Below are 27,320 nucleotides of genomic sequence, written 5' to 3' on the forward strand. Positions count from 1 at the left end.
TTTTACTACAGTCGCCAATCTGAGTTCTAGTTGGGCTTTTGCCTTCCTCACTTCCACCCTGCATATCTTAGCAACTTCCTTGTAATCTCCCCAAGTAGCCCGTCCCTTCTTCTAGAGGACATAGACTCCCTTTTTCTTTTGGCATCTCAACAATAGCTCTCAGCTTATCCACAGTGGTCTTCTTCCCCTGCAGCTGCCTTACGGCACTCAGGAACAGTCTGTTCTTGCACCTTTAAGATTTCCATCTTTAGAAGTGCCCAGGCTTCCTGGACCCCTTTACCCTGAGTCGCTTGGGAGCGACTCCCAAGGGACCCGTGCTACAAGCATCCTGAACAGGTCAAAGTCCGCCCTCTGGAAGTTCAAGATAGCAGTTTTGCCAGTCACCTTTCTGACATCACCAAGAATAGAGAATTCTACAATTTCATGGTTGCTCTGCTCAAGACAGTCCCCAACCTTCACATCTCCCACCAGTCCTTCTCTTGTTAATGAAGAGCAGTTGGGGCAGATCATGGCAAGTCTTTTGTGCAAGGGAAGAATATGACAATTTATCTACAATATTAGAATCCATTTCTCCTGCTATAACCAAATGGTACTGAAATCAAATTTTCAGTAAATAACAAGCTATAATACACACTCCATAATACACACTCTTTTGATTGCCGAGGTTTGCTGCTTCGGAGCTGTTCCAGCCAGAACCGCAGCGACTGACTGCGAGGTACAGTGCAGTCCCCTCATTGAGGAATCCCAGACAACAGAGCGGCCAGGCAGCTCTCGGTCGGGCAGCTCTCGCGAGAGCGGCTGACGCGGCGGGAGCGTTGCCAGGGCAATGGATCTGCGTCCACCCCCTGGCCTAGAAAAAGCCTCGGGGAGGGCAGCGAGGCGTCGCTTCCCAACGGAGAGGGAGAGGAGTCGGGGTGTGAGAATCACCTGGGCTGCTTTAACGAGGAGAAACTGTAAGCCACCCATACACGGGACTCCCCAGCAAGGACGGTTGTTATCACTGTCAAGTGAGTGATAAGTGCGCGGGCTCCTGTTAACGACCCGGACAGGGGGCGAGGGCAGAGCCAGCACTACCGGCAGCAGGGCGGGGCTGATCAGGCAAACCTCATTAAGACTATCTAGTAGTGTTAGTGTGCCTACTGGTTTGCAGTGGCTGCACCCCGGAGGAAGGCTACCAGCACAAAAATTGTGGAGACCCAGACGGAAGTCGCATGCTCACGTAGAAGGAAGACTGCAGCCAAAAAGAGCATGGAGACCCAGACTGAGGTCCTGTGCGTGCTTGAAAGGATAGCTGATGCTAAGAAAAGTGTGGAGCCTCAGACTGAGGCCCCAGCACAAGATGCTAGTACGCAGGTCACTGGCTGTCACGAGCACCAGAGCCTGGCCTTTGCAGTGCCAGGCGATGGAGGCGGCACTTGTATAAGATGTGACCAGCTAAATGACTTAACATTGTGGTTGACCTGAAGGAGGAGGTAGAGAGGCTGAGAAACATAAAGGAGAGGAAGATTGATTGGTGGTGCCAGTCCCTATCGGCCCCGAGATCTTGGCACACAGCTGAGGCTCCACATGGAGCATGTCACCCCCTGCTGCCTTGTAACAAGTGGGAGAGGGAAGCGGCCGGCAGACAGTGCTGCTATGAGCCTCCTGTCCTCTCTTTCCCCTAGCAACAATTTGAGAAAGAAGGAGGAGTGGAAACGGATATGGCTTGGCGAAGTGGGCATCCCCCATCCCAACCATCCTCACCTTCCCAGGTGCCTCTGCACAATAGGTTTGAGGCCCTGGAACTCGAGGGAGAGGTGACTGGGGGTGTGGAGGGAGGTCCACCCCTGAGGTTGCCTCGGGTGAAGCGGATGACCCCGCGCTTCAAGACTGCCTTCACCTGGAAGGATAGAAGGGTGGTTGTCATAAGCGACCCCTGCTCAGAGGAATGGAAGGCCCTATATGTCAGTCTGACATTTAGGGAGGTGTGCTGCCTCCCTGAGGCACGGGTCAGGAACATTTCTAGGAAACTTCCTGGACCGATTCACCCTTGTGATTATTACCCCTTACTGATAGTTCAGGCTGGCAGTGACAGAGTTGCTTAGTAAAGCCTCAGGACTATCAAGAAAGACTTCAGGGGACTGGGGCAGGTAGTTGATGGAGCGGGCATGCAGGTTGTGTTTTCTTCTATACCTTCAGTGGCAGGGCTGGATACTGAGAGGTACCAAAAAACTCACCTCATAAATGAACGGCTTAGAAGTTGATGCAAACGCAGGAATTTTGGGTTTTTTGTTTGACCATGGGGCAATTTACTCTTCAAGGATGCCTTCCAGAGAACACAAGAGCTCTCCATCCCTCTGAATAAAAAAAGAGGCAAAGGAGGTAGGAAACCGGCATGGCTCAGCAAGGGCCTGCTGGGCACACTGAGGGCAAAGAACGGTGCGTACAAGCTCTGGAAACAAGGGCGTCTCACCTGGGAATAATACAGGGATGCTGTCCAGACTTGCAGAGGTGGGATCAGAAAAGCCAAGGCGCAGGCAGAACTGAGCTTCGCAAGGGTCTACAGGTACATTGGCCAGAAGAGACAGGTCAAAGCGAGTGTATTCCTTTGGTAAATGTAAAAGGAGAACTGGCTTCAACAGACGAAGAGAAGGCTGAGGTACTGAATGAGTTCTTTGCCTCAGTCTTCACTGGCAACCAAGATTCTAGTATTTCTCACGTCCCTGAGCCCTGCATCCCTAAACCTCTAGGTGTGGGTAGATAACAGCAGGACAAGGGGAAATGGTTTTAAGTTGAGGGAGGGAAGATTTAGGTTGGATGTCAGAGGGAAGTTCTTTACAGAGAGAGTGGTGAGGTGCTCGAACAGGCTGCCCAGAGAGGTTGTGGATGCCCCTTCCCTGGAGTTGTTCAAGGTCAGATTGGATGGGGCCCTGGGCAACCTGGTCTAGTATTAAATGGGGAGGTTGATGGCCTTGCATGTTTGGCAGGGAGGTTGGAGATTCATGATCTTTGAGGTCCCTTCCAACCCTGGCCATTCTGTGATTCTGTGAATGCTCTAGTGCTTCTCTACATGTGTGAGGACAAAAGCTATCAGTGAAAAATTAGCATAAGAAGGAACTCTGAGTAATGCAATGACAGACACCTCTACTTTCTGAGCCTTGCTGATTTGACCTTTCCCCTTCTCCAGCCGTGGCTCCTATGGAGGAAACTGGAATGTTTTTTTTGGACCTTGCGGGTCAAAGTTGTCATGGAGCCAGCTGTTTTAAGATGCTAGCACTACAAACTGAAACAACAGATTTAGTACCTCTGTGTCATACAGTGACACATTCACTCCCTCTAGATCACAATCACCTATTTGGTGACTCAAAGCAAGTCCTCTAGGTGGCTAAATTGGTTTTGTTGATGTAGTTGATGTGGTTTAGTTGCATGGTTTTTCTTATCGGTAAGATCTTTTGATATTAGCTGGAGAGGCACCTAATAGGGCTGTTCTTGTATTGTGGCCAGATGCAAAATAGGGCTTGAGAAATGTCTCCTTTTGAGAAACAATGGTGCCCTTCAGAGATTAAAGGGTTGTTTTGTGCCATATCTTTGTTGTCCCAGTACAGGCAGAAGCAGAATGGAGAAGTGATAAGAGGAGCACTCATCAGCTAGCAGAAGTTTGGCATTCTTTTGAGCAGAGATGAGGGGTTCTGAGGCTTGCTAAGTAAAATAACAACCCTGTCACACATCCCAACACTGCTTAAGCAGAGCTGTATATATTTCAGCATTCTTCCTCTACAGACTCCTTTCAAGTGTACTCGATATTCAGTAAGAGACTGCACATCTGCTGTTACAAGAAGCAAGTTTAATTGCTGATGGGATTTTTTCCCACTAGCATTTCAACCCATCTGCATGTTGCGATTACTGAAGCCTAATTTTGTTTTTGTCTACTTCAACCTTTTCAAGTGATATTCATTAATCCCATCTATGGCATCTCTAACATGTGGGAAATCTGCCTAGAGTAATTACAAAGTATTTCCTCTGCACTTAGTTCTCATATAAGAGCATGGGAAGATAATGAAGGGTGATTGTAGTGTCATCATTTCATTGAGGAAATGAATGATGCTGTTCAAATAACAGCTGGCTTGTTACATAAAAGATATGACAGATCAGAATAATAAAGGCAAACTCCCTTTTAACAGATCATTCTGAATTGAAAATCTCAAATAGTTGCCCGGAATCCTGGAAATACAGAAAATAGTATGAAAAGGTCCTATAGCTGGCTCTCTGTATTGTTGCATGTATGCATATCTAAACATATGTGCATAATTATATATATGCCAGTTTTCTTTCTATTTTGCACATGATAAATATAAATTTATTAATGTATGTATATATGTATCACAGCAAAAAGGATCACAAGGAATAGTATTTTTAAACCTGGTACGTCCATCTTGGAAAAGAGAATAAAATTTAGAGAAATTTCTTTTTCTTGTTAGTTGACCTGAGCTAGGCACTTCTGTATGGGAATGATATGTATCAATACTGAATTACTGAATTTCAGGGACAATACAACAATAGTTTATAACACAGTGCCTTTATCAAACTCTTGTGTGACCTTTAATAATAATAATATAAATATATACATATATTTATGTGTGTGTGTGTGTGTGTGTGTGTGTATGTGTATGTGTATGTGTATGTATGTGTATATATATATATGTATAAATAATAGCCCTTAGATTTTCCACAGATTAAATTTGAATGCCTAGGAGCTGAAGGGCTGAATTCACTGTTTCTTTTTGTCTCAGTGTTCATTCTAGAGCTTGATGCCTTTAATAAAGGACGATTAACATAATGTAATATTATCCATATGCGAAACCTCCTTACTAACAGGAATTTGAAAAGAGGATGGGCAAATAACAACAAGTGGTATCTTTAATGTCTAAGAATTTCCTTGAGTGATCCAAGAAAAATATCATTCAGCAAAAGGTGTGACTTTAAGTGATACAAAAGATAAAATGAAAGGGAACTGCATTAGGGTAAGATGAGGCACTGGGATGAAGTTTCAGAACAGTCTTTCAGCAGCACCTAAACCAGATGCAGGAGATTTTGGAAAAAACCTTCACATGCTCTCATTTTAACATGCAAAGCTCCAGCAATAGACAAACTGGGCACTCAGGATCCTTAAATAAGATGACTCCAATAAAAGAATCACAGAATGCCAGTCTCTGGTCCAACCTCTTGCCCCAAGCAGTCTGATATGAGATGAGACCACATTGCTTGAAGCTTTATTGCGTTACTATAACCTCCAAGGATGGGGACTACACAGCCTGGGCAGTATGTTCCACTGTTTGACTTTCCTAATGAAAAGAGACATGTTTTGTATTTATGTACTAATGTTTGCTGGTGAGGTAGCATAAGCTAAAATCAATGCCTGAAACTTCAGCAAAGAAACCCAGGTAGAACATAAAATCCTGTAAGAGAGGGCAATAAAGTAGTTTAAATTGAGACTACAATAAAGACTTCATGAAAGGTTAGCTTCAGGAAATAGTGGAACAAAAATATAACTTGATCCAATTAGATTTTTATTATTATTCATAAATGAAGAGATAGGGATCTATATTGCCATAGCAACAAAATACTGTACATTATTTCCATATACATTTGAAAATGTAGTGTTCTCACATGAAATTAAAGCCAGAGCCTGGAAGCACAAAGAATGTTGAAGTAATGCACTTATAATAGGAAACTGGTAGTTTTCTGACCAATTGGTTTTGTCTCCAAATTAAAAGACTGTTGAAAGGGATATTTAATACTTGAGATGATTCTGGGGAAGTATCCTTTCCCCTCAGAACTAAAAATTATTGAAGAGCCATTTTTTTCTCAAAAAATCACATATGAAGTTTGCAGAAGTAATGCTTTGCTTGACAATTCATTGTATATTCCCTATTGTATATTATATATATATATATAATATATATATTATATATATTATATATATATAGTGTAGAAAGAGGTATTATCTGTGCTGTTCATGTATACTGATTCTACTTCTTAAAAATATAACTTCTGAAGAGTTTATTAATTCTATAGATTTACTGAACACATTTACTGAAAGGCTTTTACTGAAAATTGTCTTATACAGCAGAGAGTGATCTGCATGCATTTAGAACTGCATTCAGCAACCCTGCATTGCTCACCTTTGCATATGTTGTAAGCCCTTCAATCTGAATGCCTCTTGATGCCAAACTGAGCCTGATTGCAAATTTGAGGTAGTAGTGTTTAGAGACAAAGTCAGAGTGAACGTTCTTGGCAATCCTTCAGTTAGTGGACAGCATCCACATGTAGAATTTCAGAATCCCATTGGAATTCAGACATTAGATGAAACTGAGAGCTTAATGGTAATTCAAAATGCCTTTTTATTAGCAGCAGCCTTTTAGTAGCTCTCAGAAGAGTGTCAAAGAAGGGAGACCGAGCAAGAATCTCTTCTACCGCTTATTCTGTTGAAGTCTGGATCATAGACTCTACTGCCTCTGCTAGAAATAACATCAGACTTTAATAATTCGGGGGCTTTCAGGAAGGGATAAAAGAAGATAATTTAAATTCAAAATTTTGGACTTGACCTGTCACTGGAAGTTCTCCAGTCTGAAGTAAGCTATAATGTGCACAAAGGACCTTGCTGACTATTCTGCATGAATTTTCCCAAATGATTATGGCTCTCATCTGATCTACATTTTTAATTTTCAGTAACCAGGATAGACCAGTTGTTCTCTCTGCTGATTTGGCAATGGTAGAATTTTTATAATTTATATTTAGTGTCATATTAAAAATTCAGACTTTAGTTCTGTTACTGAATAATTATGTCAAGATCAAGAAAATAAAGGAGATCATGTGATGGATTTTATTCCTTGCTAAATTTTTAACTCTTCAATAACAAAAAAGACATTTCACTGCTATTTCTCTAACAATCAAAAGTTCTTCAAAATTTTATGCGTTGTCGCATCATTTTTTTTTTTTTTTTCCCAGTTCATGTTTTCCCCATGCTTCAGTACCTCGTGGTAAGTTTAACATATAAAATCTAAATTTTTAGATAGGAACTGGTGTCAAGTGGCCTTAAATTGAGCAGCACCGTCAATTTTGACTGATGAAATCACCATCTGCCATTGTCAACATAACCAGAGGTTATAGAGTAGCCTCTGGTTGCTTGGTATTTCCAGCTGATCAAAGAGATAAATCTATCAAAACACTCAGTCTTCTAGCAGCTAACAAAACACCGACAGAATTCTGACAGACAGGAAAAAAGAAGTTCACACTGTACACATTGCTAAATGGGTAATTGCTACCATTACTGCAGTGGGCTCAGCAGGCAATGAAAAGTTAAGATAGGGAGAGTTGTTCCAGCTCACATCTGCATCAGAGTCTGGTTTGAAGGTTATGGTTGTGATGTAACTCTATCATGGGATAAAGGCTTTTGAAAGTTCCAGCAATTTTTTCAAAGAACCTGAAAGAAAGCAAGTACACAAATATAGTTAAAAAGAAGCAGAAATAATGTGTTTATTTCTTCTTAGATTCTGGAATGACTAGGAAGTCCATACAAGGAATGTATGGACTAATTTGAGAGCGTATAAATGTAATTGGGTTTTGGTTTCAAAATTCAAACCCAATATACAAAACACAATGTTCAGTCTTCATTTCTTTCAAAAGGCAACATACTTTTCTGCTTTAAATTTCTGTAGACACGGGAAGCAAAAGTCCGGGCAGTCCCTGTCTGTGTGAGCATTGGAAGATAAATGGCTGTGGTCCTGCTTGAGCAGTCTGGCTTCTGGGATCCTGGGTCCTTTTCAGTGACACAAGGGAATGGCAAACTCAGTGTAGTCACCAGCCCATCACAGCACTCTGCCAGCAATGACTGCAATAAATCACTTTAAATCACTGCAGAAGGAATTCCAACCATTAGGTCTTTGTATAAAAGGTATTCCTTATAATTTTTTGCATTAAAGCAAGCAATATGTGCTGGTAAAATATCTGTGTGACTCATTTTGGGAATCTTCCCTAGGGATACAAATTCCAGTCATAATCAGAGGCCAAGATTGTGCCTCTTGAGAAAGCAGTCAGATGCCCTTGTGCTTACTTTTTATATTAACTGGCTTACGTTGCAGCTGCTTAGATTCTATTCTGTACTGAACATCTCTCCACCCAATATAGGAAGGCTAGGACAGAAATTCATCACCTGAAACACTGATATCATTATTTTACCCCGTTGGATATTAACTAAATACATAGTTTCACTTAGAAAGTAATACCTCCTGTTAATTTCCATGGAAACTGCAAGAGATGCTGTCCTGCTTTTGACTGGGACAGACATGGTTTTGTTTGTTTCTGTTGTTTTGTTTTTTCCCCTTTGTGTCTGATATGATGCTGTGCTTTGGCTTTGGGAGAAAAGAAGTGTTGATAACACACCAGTATTTTAGTTGTTGCTGAGCAGCACTGCACAGAGACAATATGTTTTAGTTTCTCAGCTTCTCATACTGTTCTGCCATTGAGGGGGGCTCAGGAGGCACAAGGGAGAAGACAGAAGCAGGACAGTTGACCTAATCTGGCCAAAAGGATGTTCCATACTATGTGACATCATGTGAAAAAAACTTGAAGAACAGCAAGTAGTTGGCCAGGTAAGCTGCTGGTACCTGGGGACTGGCTGGGCATTGATTGGCAGGTGGTGAGCAATTACTTGTGCATCACTTGTTTTGTGTATCTGTACAGAATCACAGAATCATAGAAATGTTTGAGTTGGAAGGGACCTTCAAAGGTCATTTAGTCCAGCTCCCCTGCAATGTACAAGGATGTCTACAGCTAGATCAGGTTGCTCAAGAGCCACATTCTTCAAATTTAAGCTTGAAGGTCTCCAGGGCCCTCTTTCTGGACCATTCCACATCAGGGAACAATTCTGTATGAGACACTTAGCACAGAAATACCAGATTCATGCCTGTAAAATTTGTAGTGAATTCTGCTGTGTTTTAAGGAATGTTGAAGAGTATTAACCATGTTGCAGGACCTTCTGAACTTCCTGCTATTGTAAGTAATTATATTTGATAATTCTCTTAAAAACATCAATTTAACCTTCTAACCATTCAAATTCGGAACAATTTTTACTAGATCCATTGCAGAACCTCTTCTACTTTTTTTTAAAAAGCAAAGAACATGGAGAAAGTCGAGTGTATTACAGATAAATTGTTGGAAAGAATAGCAGTGGAAATTAAGGAAGGACAAGTTCTGTTCACAGAATCACAGAATTTCAGAATGGCCAGGGTTGGAAGGGACCTCAAGGATCATGAATCTCCAACCTCTCTGCCACAGGCAGGGCCACCAACCTCCCCATTTAATACTAGACCATGCTGCCCAGGGCCCCATCCAGTCTGGCCTTGAATGCCTCCAGGGTACAGGGCATCCACAACCTCTCTGGGCAGCCTGTTCCAGCACCTCACCACTCTCTCTGTAAAGAACTTCCCCCTGACATCCAACCTAAATCTTCCCTCCCTCAACTTAAAACCATTTCCCCTTGTCCTGCTGTTATCTATCCTTTCAAAGAGTTGATTCCCTTCTTGTTAGTAGGCTCCCTTTAGGTACTGAAAGGCTGCAATGAGGTCACCCTGCAGCCTTCTCCTCTCCAGGCTGAACAAGCCCAGTTCCCTCAGCCTGTCTTTGTATGGGAGGTGCTCCAGCCCCCTGATCATCTTTGTGACTATCTTCTGGACCCTCTTCAACAGCTTTCTGTCTTTCTTGTATGGGGGGCTCCAGACCTGGACACAGTACTCCACATGGGGCCTCACAAGAGCAAAGAGGGACAATCACCTTCCTGTCCCTGCTGGCCACTCCTCTTCTGATGGAGCCCGGAATACCATTTGCTTTACGAGCTGCAAGAGCACACTGCTGGCTCATGTTAAGCTTTTCATCCATCAGGACCCCCAGGTCCTTCTCTGCAGGGCTGCTCTCAAGGAAAGCTCTTTCCAGTCTGTTTGAATGCCTGGGATTCCTCCGGCCCAAGTGCAAAACCCCGCACTTTGCCGTGTTGAACCTCGTCAGGTTTACCCGGGCGCACATTTCTAGCCTGTTGAAGTTCCTCTGAATGGCATCCCTTCCTTCTACCATGTCAACCGCACCACTCAGCTTGGTTTCATCAGCAAACTTGCTGAGGGTGCACTTGATTCCGTCATCAATGTCATTGATAAAGATGTTAAAGAGCTCCGGTCCCAAGACAGACCCCTGGCAGATGCCGCTCATTACCGGCCTCCACCTGGACATAGAACCATTGATGACCACCTTTTTTCTGCAGCCTTTTAATCAATTTCTTACCCATCAAGTGGTTCACCCATCAAATCCACATCCCTCCCATTTGGAGATAAGGATGTGATGGGGGACCATGTCAAAGGCCTTGCTCAAGTCCAGATAAATGAGACTGGTCGCCTTCCCCTTGTCCACCAATGCTGTCACTCCGTCACAGAAGGCCACCAGACTGGTTAAGCATGACCTTCCCCTGGTGAAGCCAAGCTGGCTGTCTCGGATCACACGCTTATTCCTCATGTGATCAAGCATGTTGTCCAGAATGATCTGTTCCATGATCTTCCCAGGCACAGAGGTGAGACACACCAGCCTGTAGTTCCCCGGGTCCTCCTTGCTCCCTTTCTTGTAACTGGGAGTGACGTGACCCTTCCTCCAGTCATCTGGGACCTCACCTGACAGCCACGACTTTTCAAATATGATGGAGAGCGGCTCAGCAACCACCTCAGCCAGCTCCTTCAGAACCCTGGAATGCATGCCATCCTTCCCCATAGACTTGTACAAATTGAGTCTCATAAGGCAGTCTCGGACTTGTTCTGCCCTTACAACGGGGGGATTTCACAGAATCACAGAATCACAGAATTGTAGGGGTTGGAAGGGACCTCTAGAGATCATCGAGACCAACCCCCCTGCCAAAGCAGGTTCCCTACACCAGGTCGCACAGGTAGGCGTCCAGGCGAGACTTGAATATCTCCAGAGAAGGAGACTCCACAACCTCCCTGGGCAGCCTGTTCCAGTGCTCCGTCACCCTCACCGTGAAGAAGTTCTTACGCACATTCGTGCGAAACTTCCTGTGCTGCAGCTTATGTCCGTTTCCCCTTGTCCTGTCTCCACGTACCACTGAAAAGAGACTGGCCTCACCACTATGGCCGCCACACCTCAGATATTTATAAACCTGGATCAGGTCCCCTCTCAGTCGTCTTTTCTCAAGGCTAAACAGACCCAGTTCACTTAGCCTTTCTTCATAGGGGAGATGCTCCAGGCCCTTCACCATCTTTGTGGCCCTCCGCTGGACTCTTTCCAAGAGATACCTGTCTTTTTTGTACTGGGGAGCCCAGAACTGGACACAGTACTCCAGATGAGGCCTTACCAGGGCAGAGTAGAGGCCTCATCTGGAGTACTGTGTCCAGTACTCATCTGGAGTACTGTGTCCATTTACCGCCCCGGTCCCCACCTAGAGGTTTAGGAATGCAGGGCTTAGGGACATGAGAAGTACTGGAATCCTGGCTGCCAGTGAAAACCGAGGCAAAGAACTCATTCAGTACTTCAGCCTTCTCTTCGTCTGTTGAAGCCAGTTCTCCTTTTACATTTACCAAAGGAGGCACACTCACTTTGACCTGTCTCTTCTGGCCAATGTACCTGTAGAAAGTCTTCCTATTGTTTTTCACGTCCCTCGCCACGTTCCAAGCCTAGGAACAGTTCCTTTTAAACTGAATTATTTTTTATTTAAGCTTGTCCTTCAGACCTACTGAAGACTATTCAATGTATTTTGTATTTCATTTGGTACTCAGTTGTAGTGTTCACAACATACAATTCAAAATCAAGTGACAGCACACCTACTTAGTGTGGTATAAATAAAAGTTGGAACTCAACAGAGCTAGCGGTACATCTGAAATGCCTGTGAGGGTTACGCCCAGATAGAAAAGCTATGAAGTGGTACGGACACTGCCCAGTTGTACGCATTCGTGTATGTGAGGTGCTGGGTAGTAATAGCGAGGAAACTACTTTAAAATGGTAGAACTACAACTTTAGAAAGTGAAATTGATGACTTGGGCAAAGTATAAATGAGACTTACAAAGAATTCTGTTTTCCATCCTCGAAGACCATTCAATGTATTTTAAATTGGTAAGGACCCAATTTGATCTTTTGCTCAACCCTAAGCAAAAATATTATCTGATTTTCCCAACAATTTAAAAAATGGTTTCTATATGCCAAAACTAAGATTGTATGCACAGTTCAGATGAATGGATTCAGCCAAAATGTGGAATTCAACACTTAAGCCTCTTTCTGGATCTAAACATCCTGCTAGCTGCTACCCAATCCACAGAGAATTTCTTTATACTTGCACTATGTAACTACACACACTACAATACTGCTGCGTATATATACATATATAAAATATATATGTCTATACAAAATATATATGCTATACAAAAATTCCATGCAAATGCACAGTTTCACCTCTTACTGTCTTGCTTTTGAATCCCCAAGCTGAAGGGGATTTGGTGGATTTGCAACACTCCCTATGCAGTGAAGGGGGGCAGGGACTTCAGCTGTGCGAGGTGCAAGCAGGTGGATGACCTGCTCAGTATGGTGGTGGAACTCAAGGAGGAAGTTGAGAGGTTACGAACCATCTGAGAGTGTGAGCAGTAGATAGACTGGTGGAGTAAATCCCTGCGAGAGAGACACCGGGGTGATACCCACCAGGCGGTGGTGGATCCCCTGCCCTGCCATTACCAAACAGAGAGAGGCAGTTTGAGAGAAGAGGAGGAGTGGAAGCAGGTAACAGCTTGGAGACGTAGGAAACCCTCATCCCAACCATGCGTGGCTCCCCTGATGCCTCTGCAAAATAGGTTTGAGGCCCTGGAACTTGAGGGTGAGGTGAGCAAGGATGTGGTGTGTGACGGTGTGGTGGGAGGTCCACCTGCAAGGTTGTCTTGGGTGAAGCAGTCAACCCCATGCCTCAAGACTGCCTCCACCAGGAAGGAAAGAAGGGTTGTTGTCGTAGGCAACTCCCTTCTGAGTAGGATGGAGGGCCCTATATGTCAGCTTGACCCCACCCGTAGGGAAGTGTGCTGCCTCCATAGGGCATGGGTCAAGGATATCTCTAGAAAGCTTCCCGGTCTTATTCGCCAATCTACTATCCCTTATTGGTAGTTCAGGTCGGCAGTGATGATGCTGCTGAGAGAAGCCTGACTTCAGGGGACTGGGGAGGGTACTTGATGGAGCGAGTGTGCAGGTGGTTTTCTCTTCTATCCCTTCAGTGGCGAGGAAGAATACTGAGAGGATCAAAAAAACCCTCCTCATAAATAAGTGGCTCAGAAGTTGGTGCAAATACAAGAATTTTGTTTTTCTTTGACCATGGGGCAATTTACTTGGCACCTGGCATGACGGCTGCAGATGGAACTCACCTGTCTGCAAGGGGTAAAAGGATCCTAGCCCAGGAACTGGCAGGACTCATTGAAAGGTGTTTAAACTAGGTAAGAAGGGGGAAAGGGACAAAATGAGGGCCACTGGGGTTGAGCGGGTAGTTTGAGGCTCATCAGGAACTTGATGGGTGATTAGGGTGGAGTTCAAAGAGATGGAGAGGGGCATGGGGATGCTGCTTCCCTAAAGTGTCTGTACACTACTGCGCACAGTATGGGAAATAAACAGGAAGAGTTGGAGATCTGCGTGCGGTTGCACGGCCACGATCTCATTGCAATCATGGAGACATGGTGGGGCAGCTCGCATGACTGGAATGTTGTCATGGAAGGCTATGTGCTTTATAGGAAAGATTGGCTGGTGAGGCGGGGTGGTGGAGTTGTTCTTTATGTGAGAGAGCAGCTAGAATGTATTGAACTCCACCTGGAGGACAGTGGTGTAGCAGTGGAGAGCTTGTGGGTGAGAATCAAGGGGCAGGCTGGTATGGGTGACACTGTTGTGGGTATGTACTACAGGCCCCTGATCAGGAGGAGGAGGTTGATAAGGCCTTCCATAAGTAACTGGAAGTAGCATCACGATCCGAGGTGCTGGTGCTTATGGGAGACTTCAATTATCCAGATATTTGCTCGATAAGCAACATGGCCAGGCACGTGCGGTCCAGATGGTTCCTGCAATGTGTTGAAGACAACTTTCTGATGCAGATGGTGGAGGAACCAACGAGGGGAGGGGTGTTGCTGGACCTTTTTCTCACTAATAAGGAAGGGCTTGTCAGGAAGTAAAGGTTTAGGGCAGCTTGGGTTGTAGTGACCACGAGATGGTGGAGTTCAAGATCCTGAGTGGAAGAAGCAAAGCAATAAGTAGGATTGCTACCCTGGACTTTAGGAGAACCATCTTTGATCTCTTCTGGGACCTACTTGGAGCTATCCCATGGGCTAGGGTGTTAGAAGGTAAGGGGGCCTGTGAGAGCTAGTCAGCATTTAAACAGCTGTTCTTCCAAGCTCAGGATCAGTGCGTCTCTGTGAGCAAATCAGGAAAGGGTGGCAGGAGACCTGTGTGGATGAGCAAGGAGCTCGTGCACAAACTCAAAGGGAAGAACAAGGCCCATGAAATGTGGAAAAAGGGTCTGACCACTTGGGAAGAATATAGGAATGTAGTCAGGGCCTGCAGAGATGCAGTGAGGAAGGCTAAAGGCCACCTGGAATTGAATCTGGCAAAGGTGATAAAAAAAGGCTTTTTTAAGTACGTTAACAGTAAAAGGAAGACTAGGGAGAATGTAGCTCCCCTCCTAAGTGAGGGGGGTGTTCTGGTAACGGGGGATGCTGAGAAGGCAGAGATACTGAATGCCTTCTTTACTTCCGTCTTCAGTGAAAAGGCTCTCCCTCAGGAATCCCAGGCCCTGGAGGTTAGTGAGAGAGTCTGGGGAATAGAAGAGTTCCCTTTAGTCAGGGAAGAGGCGGTCCGAGAGCACATAGGCAATACCAATGTCCATAAATCCATGGGACCTTGTCATGGTTTCATGATTTTTCGTTATCAGTATTCCACATCATAACATGATGTAATGCACTGGGGGTTTGACTGCTGATGCTCAAGTTCCAGGTGCCTGTCTGGAGGAGAAGAAGAGCTACATTTCCCCAGGGGGCTTTGCGGTCAGCGAGGAGATATAACTCCCGGCAAGGTCACCTGATGTTCTCTTCTTTGCCTGCGCTGCTTCGCTTACGCTTCTCTGCCTGCGCTTCTCTGCCTGCGCTTCTCATCTCAGCGTTGTGGTGAGGCCGATCCACCTTCAATTTCACACACTCTCTCTCTCTCTCTCCTTATAAAATTCTGCTGATACCATATTTAGTAAATTAGTTTGTTTCACCTCAGATTATTGCCACTGTTTTCAATTATTTCGGGGTCCCCTATTTTCCTTTTCCGGGGGTGCGGATCCGCGGATCCATCCGCCCTTCTAGTCATGGAACCGGGCCAAACCAGCCCGTAAACCGTTGACAGACCTGATGGGATGCATCCACGGGTGCTGAGGGAGCTGGCAGAGGTGATTGCTGAACTGCTCTCTATCATCTTTGAGAGGTCTTGGAGAGTGGGAGAGGTGCCTGAAGACTGGAGGATAGCCAATATCACTCCAGTCTTCAAAAAGGGCAAGAAGGAAGATCCAGGTAAAAAAAAAGCCTCACCTCTGTCCCTGGAAAAGTGATGGAACAGTTTGTGGTGGATGCCATCTCCAGACAACTGGAAGAAAAGGTGGTTATCAAGAGTAGTCAGCATGGGTTCACCAGGGGGAGGTCATGCTTAACCAACCTAGTAGCCTTCTATGATGTTGTCACTGGCTGGGTGGATGGGGGAGAGCAATGGGTGTAGTCTACCTTACTTTCAGCAAGGCATTTGATACTGTTTCCCACGACATCCTTATAACAAAGCTGAGGAAGTGTGGGATAGATGAGTGGACAGTGAGGTGGGTTGAGAATTGGCTGACTGGCAGAGCACAAAGGGTCGTCATTGGCGGTGTAGAATCTGGTTGGAGACCTGTAACTAGCGGTGTTCCTCAGGGGTCTGTGCTAGGTCCGGTCTTGTTCAACATCTTCATCAATGACCTTGATGAGGGGATAATGGCCACCCTCAGCAAGTCTGCTGATGATATGAAGTTGGGAGGATTGGCTGACACACCTCAAGGCTGTGCTGCCATTTAGTGAGACCTGGACAGGCTGGAGAGCTGGGCAGTAAGAAACCAGATGAGGTTTAACAAAAGCAAGTGTAGAGTCTTGCATCTAGGGAGGAATAATTGCATGCACTGGTACATACCAACATAGGTTGGGGTATGACCTGCTGGAAAGAAGCTCTGCAGAGATGGACCTGGGTGTCCTGGTGGATGACAGGTTGGCCATGAGCCAGCAGTGTGCCCTTGTGGCCAAAAAGACCAATGGCATTCTGGGGTGCATTAAAAAGAGCGTGGCCAGCAGGTTGAGGGAGGTGATCCTTCCCTTCTTCTCTGCCCTGGTAAGGCCTCATCTGGAGTATTGTGTCCAGTTCTGGGCTCCCCAGTACAAAAAAGATAGGGATCTCTTGGAAAGAGTCCAGCGGAGGGCCACAAAGATGGTGAAGGGCCTGGAGCATCTCCCCTATGAAGAAAGGCTAAGTGAACTGGGTCTGTTTAGCCTTAAGAAAAGAAGACTGAGAGGGGACCTGATCCAGGTCTATAAATATCTAAGGTGTGGGGGGCAGAGTGGTGAGGCCAGACTCTCTTCAACGGTATGTGGAGACAGGACAAGGGGAAAGGGCCAGAAACTGGAGCATAGGAAGTTCCGCACAAATGTGTGCAAGAACTTCTTTACGGTGAGGGTGATGGAGCACTGGAACAGGCTGCCCAGGGAGGTTGTGAAGTCTCCTTCTCTGGAGATATCCAAGTCTCGCCTGGATGCCTACTTGTGCGACCTGGTGTAGGGAACCTGCTTTGGCAGGGGGATTGGTCTCGATGATCTCTGGAGGTCCCTTCCAACCCCTATGATTCTCTGATTCTGTGATTCTGTGATTCTTGCTTATATGATGTACAAATGTGCGCAAACTGTGAAATTACCCATTTCCCCCTTCAACCTGGTGCTGAGAAGTGAAAAAGGTGCTAACTGAACATCAAACAATATAAAATTGTCTCTGAATTAAGTTAATACATTCGTATGAGAATTTATGGAGGAATTTATGTGGAATTTGTGCTAATGGAGGTCAGGAGTGGGAATATCTTAGTGGTCTGTTAATGCAGCTCTAAATTGTTGTGGCTTATTTCCTTTGCAATTTTAAGGCTGGAATGTTATTCTAAAAACAACTTTTTTTAAGCATGAGATTCTGACTGTCCTATTTGTCTGCATATCTGTGCTTTATATATGTGCATACAGAAACACCTACAGGGTAGTTAGACCTTTGAATGGATTATGCAAGTTTAACATCTGCAGGCTATATAAAAAACAAGGATTTAAAAAGAATATTGATTTAAATAGAAAAGAATTAGAAAGAGAAGGTTCTATAAATTTAGCAGATTATTGGTAGCAGGTTTGTTTTTTTCTTACTAATTTCAGAATAAAAAATGATAATAAAATACAGACAAAATTAAATTTTAAACTAAGATGTCCTTCCACGCAAATAATGAGTAAGTCTTTTGGACAGTCATGAGTGGCGACCAGTCATAAGTAGTGCCCCCAGGGCTCGGTACTGGGATTGCTTCTATTTAACATCTTTATTAACAATCTTGATGAGGGGTTTGCGTGTATCCTCAGTAAGTTTGCAGATGACACCAAGCTGAGAGAGAGTGTTGATCTGCCAGAGGGGAGAAGGGCATTACAGAGGGACCTGGATAGACTGAATTGATGGGCCAAGGTTAACTGTACGAGTTTCAACAGTGCCAAGTGTCAGGTTCTGCATTTTGGTCACAATAATCCCAGGCAACCCTACAGGGTTGGAGAGGAGTGGCTGGAAAGCTACCTGATGGAAAAAGGACCCTGGTGTACTGATGGGCAGTCAGCTGAATATGAGCCAGCAGTGTGCCCAGATGGCCAAGAAAGCCAATGGCATCCTGGCTTGTATCAGGAATGGTATGGTGAGCAGGACTAGGGAAGTCATCCTGCCCTTGTACACAGCTCTGGTGAGGTCTCACCTTGAGTACTGTGTTCAGTTTTGGGCACCTCAATACAGAAGGGACATTGTGGTCCTGGAGTGGGTCCAAAGAAGGGCAACAAGGCTTGTGAAAAGCTTGGAGAATATGCCCTAAGAGGAGAGAGTGACAGAACTGAGGCTGTTTAGTCTGGGGAAGAGAAGGCTGAGGGTAGACCTTATTGCTCTCTTCCAATATCTGAAAGGTGTTTACAGCAAGAGCAGGGTTGGTCTCTTCTCACTGGTGACAGGTGACAGGACAAGGGGAAATGGCCTCAAGTTGTGCCAGCGGAGGTTTGGTATCAGGAAACACTTCTTTACAGAAAGGGTTGTTAAGCACTGGAATAGGCTCCTCAGGGAGGTGGTTGAGTCACCATCCCTGGATGTGTTTAAAAACCGGGGACATGATTTAGCAGAGGGTTGTTATAGTTAGGTAGTATGGTTAGATTATGGTTGGACTTGATCTTTAATGTCTTTTCCAACCTTAGCAATTCTGTGATTCTATTATTTTATTACAGTTCTTGACAATGATTCGTTATTTTATCCATTTGCTTTTTTTAGTATTTGAAATTTGCCAATCAAAGGAGCATTTTGAGGGATTTATTGCAAAAAGAAATCAAAATAAAAAAAAAAGAGAATTTAATGAAGAGGCACATAAATATCAAGTAGAAAGAAGGAAAGAGCCACAATTATTATATTTTCCATCACTCATTTATTATGCTATCAAAGATAATTTCTGTTTACTTTCTTTCCTTCTGTGAAACAGTAGAAACTGGAAACTGGATCTTCTTCCTTCTGTCTAACGTATTTCACGTATGAGCCATTACTGTGTTGTTTTTATTGCACTTCAGAACAATTTGGGAGAAGCTGATTTCTCTTCTAGATACATATCCATTCCCCTGGAGAAGTTCCATTAGATCCTGAGGAAGTTTAAATGATTCAAAGGGCAGACATACTTACACCCTTTGGGCCATAATCAGCAAGGACTTATGAAAATATACTTGAAACTGTTTTCCATTCTGGTTTGTTTTTAACAGAGTTAAATATGCTCACACCATAGTTACCAGACATATGTATGTAGAACCCTGCGTAAGTCAAGCCTCTTTGATTTAGACCCTATGTTCAAAGTGAATTGATTTAAAATTTAAAAATTGTTTTGTTCAAATTGCAACCTGACAATACAGTCTAAACACTTAGTTGAAAGGTTACATTAGAAACCAACTTGCAGAGACTTAGCAATGCAAGTTCAACAGGAGAAAAGGTATCTGAGTAGCAGGAGATAGAATAAAATCTACAGAATGAGACAACAAAGTGTTTTGAATCACTTGAGCATATCAGGTCTAAAATAAATCATGGCAACCAAAGAAGTCTGATCTGAGCAGCGCTGGAGAAGTACTGGTCATGGATTTTTATTAGCTTTTTTTTTTTTTTCCCTCTTATTTTTTTCATTTGAGAAAGATTTAATTTGATTTCAAAGTGATGGAGTGCATTTTCTTGAAACTGTAGATAGAGTTATTAAAGAGGCTATCCTGTATTACTTTACTTCCTGGTATGCAATACCTCAGTACACCTAGCATGTTGTTATAATCAGATCCCTTCAAAAACAACTGCACATTACAGCAAAAACTCTTATCGATTGTCACCTCAATTGCTTTCTGTATTTTATTCCATATTAGTAGCAAAACAGAAGAAAACAAAGTTTTTGTGATACAGACAGAAAATTAATGTGCTGTATCAATCAAAAATGAAAGAAAACAAGACTACTGAACTATATGTACTTGAACATATAAGTTTTATTTTGCTATAATAGCTGACAATGCAATCACACTGGCATCAGCTACGAAACTCTCCATGTTTCTGGGCACTAATTCCACATTCATTTTCATTCCAGAATAATTCATAATCTGACACTGTTTGTGCATTTGCTTAAGCCATGTAGATCCTCTTCTCTGAACACTCCAAAACAGTAATATAAATTCTTTTTCCTCACTCAGCAAATTTTACAGGGTTTCATATTAAAGTTACTGCCTTAAGGATATAAGATTGCTTATTAGCAAAAAGCAATCTCTTGTCTTCAGCTGAAAGGCTTATTAAGCGTGATGAAGCAGTAATCAATCTGTTTATGATGCACATAGCTTTTTTTTTCTATGAAAAATAGAACCATATTTCAGTGTTATGCCAAATAACACGACTGTAATTTAGCAATTTCTTTTGACACTTGCAATCTCAGTGTACACCTTCGAAAAGAGTCTGGCTCCATCTGTTCTACAGCTCTTCCTTGTCCTAAGAACCATAGTCTTTTCTGGCACTCCATGTGATTTAGATTCCAAACCACTATAGTGGTTTTCTATTGCACTGTCTTCAGTTCTTTCATCTCCCTCCTTTACTGAGGGAGAAGATGGAAAAAGTATCCACAGCTCCAGGCATGGCTTCAAATTTCTTCTGCAGAGGAGAATAATCACTTTCTGTGACCAACTGTTGCCCACATAGCCCAACATGTTTAGCCTTTATTGCCGTAAAGGCATGGTGCTGACACTCTCCTTTTGTTGTCTGCTAGGGCCTCAAGCCCTTCTCAACAAAGTTGTAACCTGACTAGTCAGCTCCCATCCTGCATTACTAAATTATACTGTCTTGCTCCAGATCCAGGACTCTACACTCATTTTTACTGAACTTCATAAGGCTCCTGTTAAATCATTTCTCCAGCTTGACAAGGTTCTTACAAATGGTAAATGTTCTCACCAGCCCTTCATCATAGTCTTGTATTACCCGTGAACTTGTAGAAGGCAAGATTGGTGATTAAGACATTAAACAGATTTGGGCTCTATATTAACATTTCAAACATCTACCCCATTCACTCCTCCAGTTCATAATTTATCTATGAGGTTAGCCTTATAGCCATGGGCTATGTTGAATGGGACACTTTTCCAATCTTGGAAAGCCAAGATAAATGACATGCTCTACTGTACTCTTGTTCACACAGCTACTAATTTTGTAACAGAAAGCAACCAGGCTGATCAGGCATTATTTCTACTTGGAAAATCTATGTTAATTGCTTCCTGACCATCTTGTTTTTCACTTGCTTGGAAATAGCTTCTCTGAAGATTGTTCCTGTCAAAGGGATTGCATTGGTGCCAACCTTTCTGTAGTTACTGTTTTCTTTCTTGCTCACTTCCTGAAGGTGGACAGTCCTCAGAAAGCTCCCGACTGTCAAATGCTTTGAAAAACATTAGAGATGAGACTCACGGTATTATTGGCGAAAGCTGAGATTTAACCAGTCTGGTTCCATTGACTTGTCTGTGTTTTGTTTTCTATAGCTCAGATCTCCACCATGGATACAAATACAGTCTAACAATTACTTACAATCACATGCCAGAACAGATAAAGGCAAATAAGACTCTGAGTACCTCCAGCCTTTTCACTTCCTTCATCATAAAGCTGCACATTCCATTCAATAGCAGAACTCAATTTCCATGATTTTCTTCTATTACCCAAATACCAATAGGTCCTTTCTATTTGCACTTCATATCTCTCACTATCTTCACCTGCAGCAGAGACTTGACCTTCCTTATGTGTTCCTTGCCTGTCTATTCAGTTTAGCCAGGAAATACCCTTTCAGTCTTCTTGGTCTTCTGTTCATCTGCTGCTTAGTCTTCTGCTAATTGCACATAATGGTGGACTGCTTTTGTGCTTTGAAGAAGTTTTATTGAAGATGAATCAGCAAATCCTTGACCCCCTTAAACCTCAAGGCAGCCTGTCATGGCTATCAATTTTCTGAACAAACCAAAGTCTGCCCTCTTGTAGTCTATTGTTATAATTTGATAGCTGCTTTTCAGGTTCTTCAGCTTCTTTATCTTATAGGCCTGCAGCCAAGGCTACCACCGGCTATCACATGCTAAGGAAGCTCTTTCTTATTCATGAATAACAGATCTGGAAGTGCAGCTTTCTCTGTCAGTATATACTGCACCTCTGTCACAAAACTAACTCCAGAGTTTTCTTATTTCTGACATTTATTCCTCCTCCCAACAACAGAATTCAAAAGGAATAGGGTCACACTACTTTGTTCACCTCTGTTTTATCAAAGTCAATCAAATCTGAAATAGCCTTTAGCCATTTTTCTGTTACAGAATCTAATATGAAGGATCAGCTTTCCTCATCAAAATTCTTTTGCTTGCATGTTTACGTGTAACAACAGTTTGGAAGGCATGTTTCAGCTCAACCCTGAAACTCAAAGTCTTCATTATATGGTGTTAATGGGAAAACAAATGAGGTGAATAGAACGATCCCTTGCAGCCTCAATTACTTAGAGGACATGGAGAAATTATTTAATTAAAATAAGAATGATACTAGACTTCCAGCAGTATTCAAGAAAAAAACTCAAGTAATATTAAAAAAAAAAACCTCTATTTCCTTTCTTTAATATCAGAACTGCTTTATTCTTGCCAAAATATAAAGAAAAGCTATCTTTTAAGAAAAATATTATTCTTGCCTCATGTATTTCTAGTGCAAATGAACAGTCAGCAGAAACCTCACAAAAAGATTCACAAGTGTTCTCACACAACCTTCTGCACTGTTAACTATTTGTTCTACCACTATTGTAGATACAAAGGAAGAAGATTGTAAGAGAACACAGTTCTCCCACTAGTGTTATCCATTGTGACACTTTTTTTCAGTTAAACAAGGTGACTAGAGCAGTCATATAGAACCTGCTATTACACATTTACCTGTACTGCCAATTTACATCTAGTGCCATTTACTGTTTCAGTATTTGGCATTTTGATTCATAGCATGAAGCTATGGAGTTCTGCAGATGCAGCTTTGATGAAAACACTAAGATCATCCCTGTTTCTATTTCTTCTTGTTTGTGTGCTTTCATGATGGTTATGTTTTACTCCTTTCAAAAAAGAATCTTATTAGATACTGATTAAAATTTACCTAAATTAGATACTTGGTAAATTCATAGACATCAGTCATAGATCATGTAAAACTTAAATTTAATCTCAACTGCTGCATCTCTCATCTTCCAAGATAATCAGAGATGTGCTGCTTTAACTGTTCATATCAGAAAAATGAGAATAATGACCTTTATGTTAATTAGTTAGCCTAGATGAGCTACTGAGATGGAAATTGTGAAACTGTGCAGGGCACGGGGCACATGCTACCCATGTCTTAATATGGTAAATACAGGCTTAAATAAATGCCATCATTATACATGGTTGTAGCCTTCTAATTCCTTGATTTTATTTGGGCAGACATTTTTTCCTGCTCAATATATTTCATTTTATTTTTTACAAAGGCAGGTGAACTAGAGCATTAGAGTTTGATCAGCAGATTGTGTATGTGATGCTATATGACTCTCAATGCTATTTTCTATTGAAAATATTTTTCTTCTTTCTCAAGACATTCTTGTAACACTTTTTATTTTTGATAATCTAAAGAGTTTAAGCCATTATCCATGTCATTACAACAAGAAACCTCCTCATAAACGTGCAAATGCTATCTTTTCAATATGGAAATTGTACCTTTTCAGATACCACAGCAATATATCTACCTGAATTATAACAATAAAATTGCAGCACAGTTCTAAGTAAATAGTATTGTCAGATCCTCTACTGTCAGTCCCTGTCCTTATAATGAAAACATAAATTTTCCAATTTATAATTGAAATTTTCGAATTTAAATTTTCAAATTTATTTATATAAATTTATAAATGGCATTCTTGGTTCAGTCACCAGTTCTTTAAGTACATTCTGAGGTGACCATTTCATTCATAGAATATATTTTCATCGTTATTATTATTTGAAATGTTATTTGGCAGTTAACAGAAGTTAACAGATTGTCAGGTAAGACTGATGCTGTCACAGCCTGAAAGCACACTCATCTGGCTTAGCAATGAGCAGATAGAGGCTTGAAACTGCATAAGTAGGACCTATCAATCTGTTACCTCACCTGCTCTGATTAAAGATTTTAGGGCTTGGCATCTGCAAATGTAACAAAGTTTTTTCTAGAATGGTGCAAAAATAAAAAACTTCCTGATATTTCCATCACAGAGTGGCAGAGAGTAACAAAGTTAGTATTAATGCTTGCTTATCTGCATGCTTTCATTACTTTTTTTTTTTAGGTCACTTTTTGGAAGAAGTTGCCCAAAAGTTCTCTTTTGCCTCCTAGGTGCTTCAGGGGAGGATAATATATAAGGATAATACATCATCGATACAGGTACTCCAAGTCCTTCATCTGCCACTTTTGTGTAAGAAAAGGCTGGGAAACTAAAGAACCTTGCCACCTCGTTGAAAGTGGGGAAACATTTTCTTCTCACTTTGTGTTTTCAGAATAGGGTCTGCATCAGAACTGCATTCTTTTTCATTTCTAAAGAGGTTTTCTACACATTGCCTTGGAGAGGGTCCACTGGAGAAAATAAACCCTATAAACTTGGGCTGTAAATCACAGAGCTCTGTGGATGACTTGTAACAAATATTGTGAAGATCAAAGGAGGATCAGATGCTGCTTTGAAGTGCATGAGCAAGAATGACAAAAGGAAAGGCACTAGTGCTAACTTAGTTGCATTCCCATGGTGAAGAACAAATAGAAGAAGAAAACCCTTTATGTTTTTTTATTATTATTGTTGTTGTTTCATTTTTACTTTTGCTTCATTGCCTAATAGAAGGGTTTCTTGTATTCCTGTGTTGCTTTTATCCTGTTGACCTATATACCAGACAGGAAGAGACTCCCACAGAGTGTTTCATGCTAGTGGATGAATTGGTTATATATCCTAAACTTGGAGGACAGCAATAGGCTGCAGGAATTTTAAACAGACTATTAAATATAGTAACATCTTAAAATTTAGAATAATGCATACATGAAAATTAAGTAGAAAAGCAAATATTCTCCAGGATTATTATTTCACTTTTCCCTTTCTATCTTACATACCTTGGTCTGCTCTAACTTCCTCTCAGGCACAATTCACCAAAGTAAATAGTGAGCAGCAAATTTGTTCTTTGGAATAATGAACAATGATCAGCATTTTCTCTTCTTGTCTTCAGAATTAGATAAATACCCACTTTAATGTCATCATTATCTTTTAATCTGTATTTTCACAGTTGTGTGTTTCAGGAGTTGTTTCACAATGAGAAGGATTTGAACTTAGACCTGAGTACTATGAAATGTGCTGTCATGCATTGCTATTCAATTTCTATGACTACTAACACATTATATTTTGTTCCCTGCCTTAGCAGTGCATGGTGACAGTCTGTCTATATATGATCAGATGATGTACTATCACCTTTTCTGCTCACACCAGGGTACCAGGGTCTGATAAATCACGACTGTAGTCTAGGAACTGTGATTATGGAAAGTAGCAGCGAGTAATAATCTGGGTCTCCTCTTGAAGCTGCAATAGGGAAAGTGCTGGAGCACACTTAAGCTTCCATATTATCCACATGACCACATTTCCTTTCTATTGAAAAAGGAGGAGAGGAAAGAAAAGGAGAGAAAGAAAATATAAAACTGGGAGCAGGGCAGACACCCACAGATAGAACTGGGTAGTTCTCCCAAGTCAACTGACAGAGATAAAATTCTTATGAGACCTGAAGTAAGCATATATAATACCTTCAGTCAGGCATTCCTCCATGAAGTTATGGTGTACTTTCTGCACAGAATATATCAACTTTCACTCATGAATGTCAGTCTTTCTATCTATTCTTAGAAAAATGGGAGGCTGAAGCACACTTAAATGGTTCCCTTTCTCTGAACCTTATCTTTATTCAAATATCAGGCCAATGGGACAACTGGGGCAGGAAAGTAGAGATGAAATGATGAGTTCACAGAAATTAATCATTTTCCCTTTGACTTCAGCTCAAACCTTTGACTGTCAGGCTGCTGCTTTGTATCACAATGGAGTCACATTCATCTGATGGACATTGAGAGATCTCTAAAATATATTCTTTTCATGGCAAATAAGAGAGGGAACTAGGAACTTAGAAACAAAAATTTGTTCAAACACTGCATTTAAAATACGCTGATTTATGCCAAGAAATCCTGTTCAAGCTGATCTAAGCTTTAATCTTGTTCACTTTAGATAGGTCTTGCAACCGATAAAATGCAATTGCTAGGAAATGTAAACTCTACCTGACATCAGCAAGACTAGGTAGATATGGACTGTCAAATGAAGTTAAGCTTGATTCTCAAATGATAAGAACATAAAATTAGCCAAAATGACTAATACCAGAAATTCATTCATCTCAATATCCTGTCTTGAAAAATGGCATGTAACAGATACTTCGGAAATCAGGCTTGCATAGGATAGAGGTCCCCTGATACTTCCCATGCAGCTCTGACAGAGTGCTTCCTATACCAGAGATTGCACCAAAATGATTGTCTTTATCAGATGCTGAAGAATGTGAACACCTTTTGGCCTCCACAGTATCCTGTGACAATTAATTGCACAGGTTAATTATTTATAATGTGAAAATAATCCCTCTGGAGAGAAAGCAATAGTTTAAGTGAACTGTAAGGTAACTTCCTCTGTCAGATGTTCTGTTGATCATGTTGCAATGCCAGAGCCATAGCAAATACCCCAGACAGTGCTACCCAGAGCAGAAGATAGATATTAGCAGTGATCTTTTTCCACTCTCTTGCTGCACTGAGCTCACTGAAGTGTGATGGGTATCACGTCTTCCATATACCAATTGGGCCAAATTCAGAAAGAGCTGTACAGAGGAATGTGTCAGGGAGAGATCTAAGACTGCAACAGCAATTATGCTATTGAAATTTACAGCAACTTCAAGCACCCTGCACAGCAAATTGTTCTGATTAGCATCTCAAGCAAATTATCTTTCTCTTTCTTCATTTTGACAAACAGAAATATTGCAAAAATTGATTTGGAAGAGTAGCAGAAAATGCAGCCAACTTTCTTTGTTAAGGGTTTGAGTGAAATTATTATGGCTTGAAGTAGAGACATTTTCTCATGAATGGTCCAGAAAATAAAAAGTGGGGAAGAATTTGGGCTTCTCTGTATGCTGGCAGCCATATAAGAAATATATAAAAGTGCACAGGGTATTTTGATCTCCTTATTTTCCTTCGCAGAATAGGAAGAGCAATCTTAGGGGAGAACAGTTTTAGGAAGCCATCAAATAGAGAAAAAATGTTTAAAAAAAAAAAAAAGATCAGAAAGTTAATGTTTCTTTAACTCTCCTTTCAATTCTTGCTATGTTTAGATGACTACTTGTATTACTTGTATTCAGAATGCTAAA

General features: G+C 42.1%; 1 long non-coding RNA gene across 1 annotated transcript in view; it reads left to right on the top strand.

The window, feature by feature from the left end:
- The first annotated feature begins 796 nt into the window (after positions 1–796).
- The window catches only part of LOC104917465 (uncharacterized), a 39,802-nt gene continuing 13,278 nt past the window's right edge, over positions 797–27,320 (top strand). Inside the window, exon 1 of the long non-coding RNA XR_796873.4 lies at positions 797–1,007. This is a non-coding gene — a long non-coding RNA (uncharacterized LOC104917465). The remainder of the gene's footprint in view (positions 1,008–27,320) is intronic.

This window comes from Meleagris gallopavo, chromosome 1 (assembly GCF_905368555.1).
Source record: "Meleagris gallopavo chromosome 1, MGAL_WU_HG_1.1, whole genome shotgun sequence".
Classification (NCBI taxonomy): Eukaryota; Metazoa; Chordata; class Aves; order Galliformes; family Phasianidae; genus Meleagris; species Meleagris gallopavo.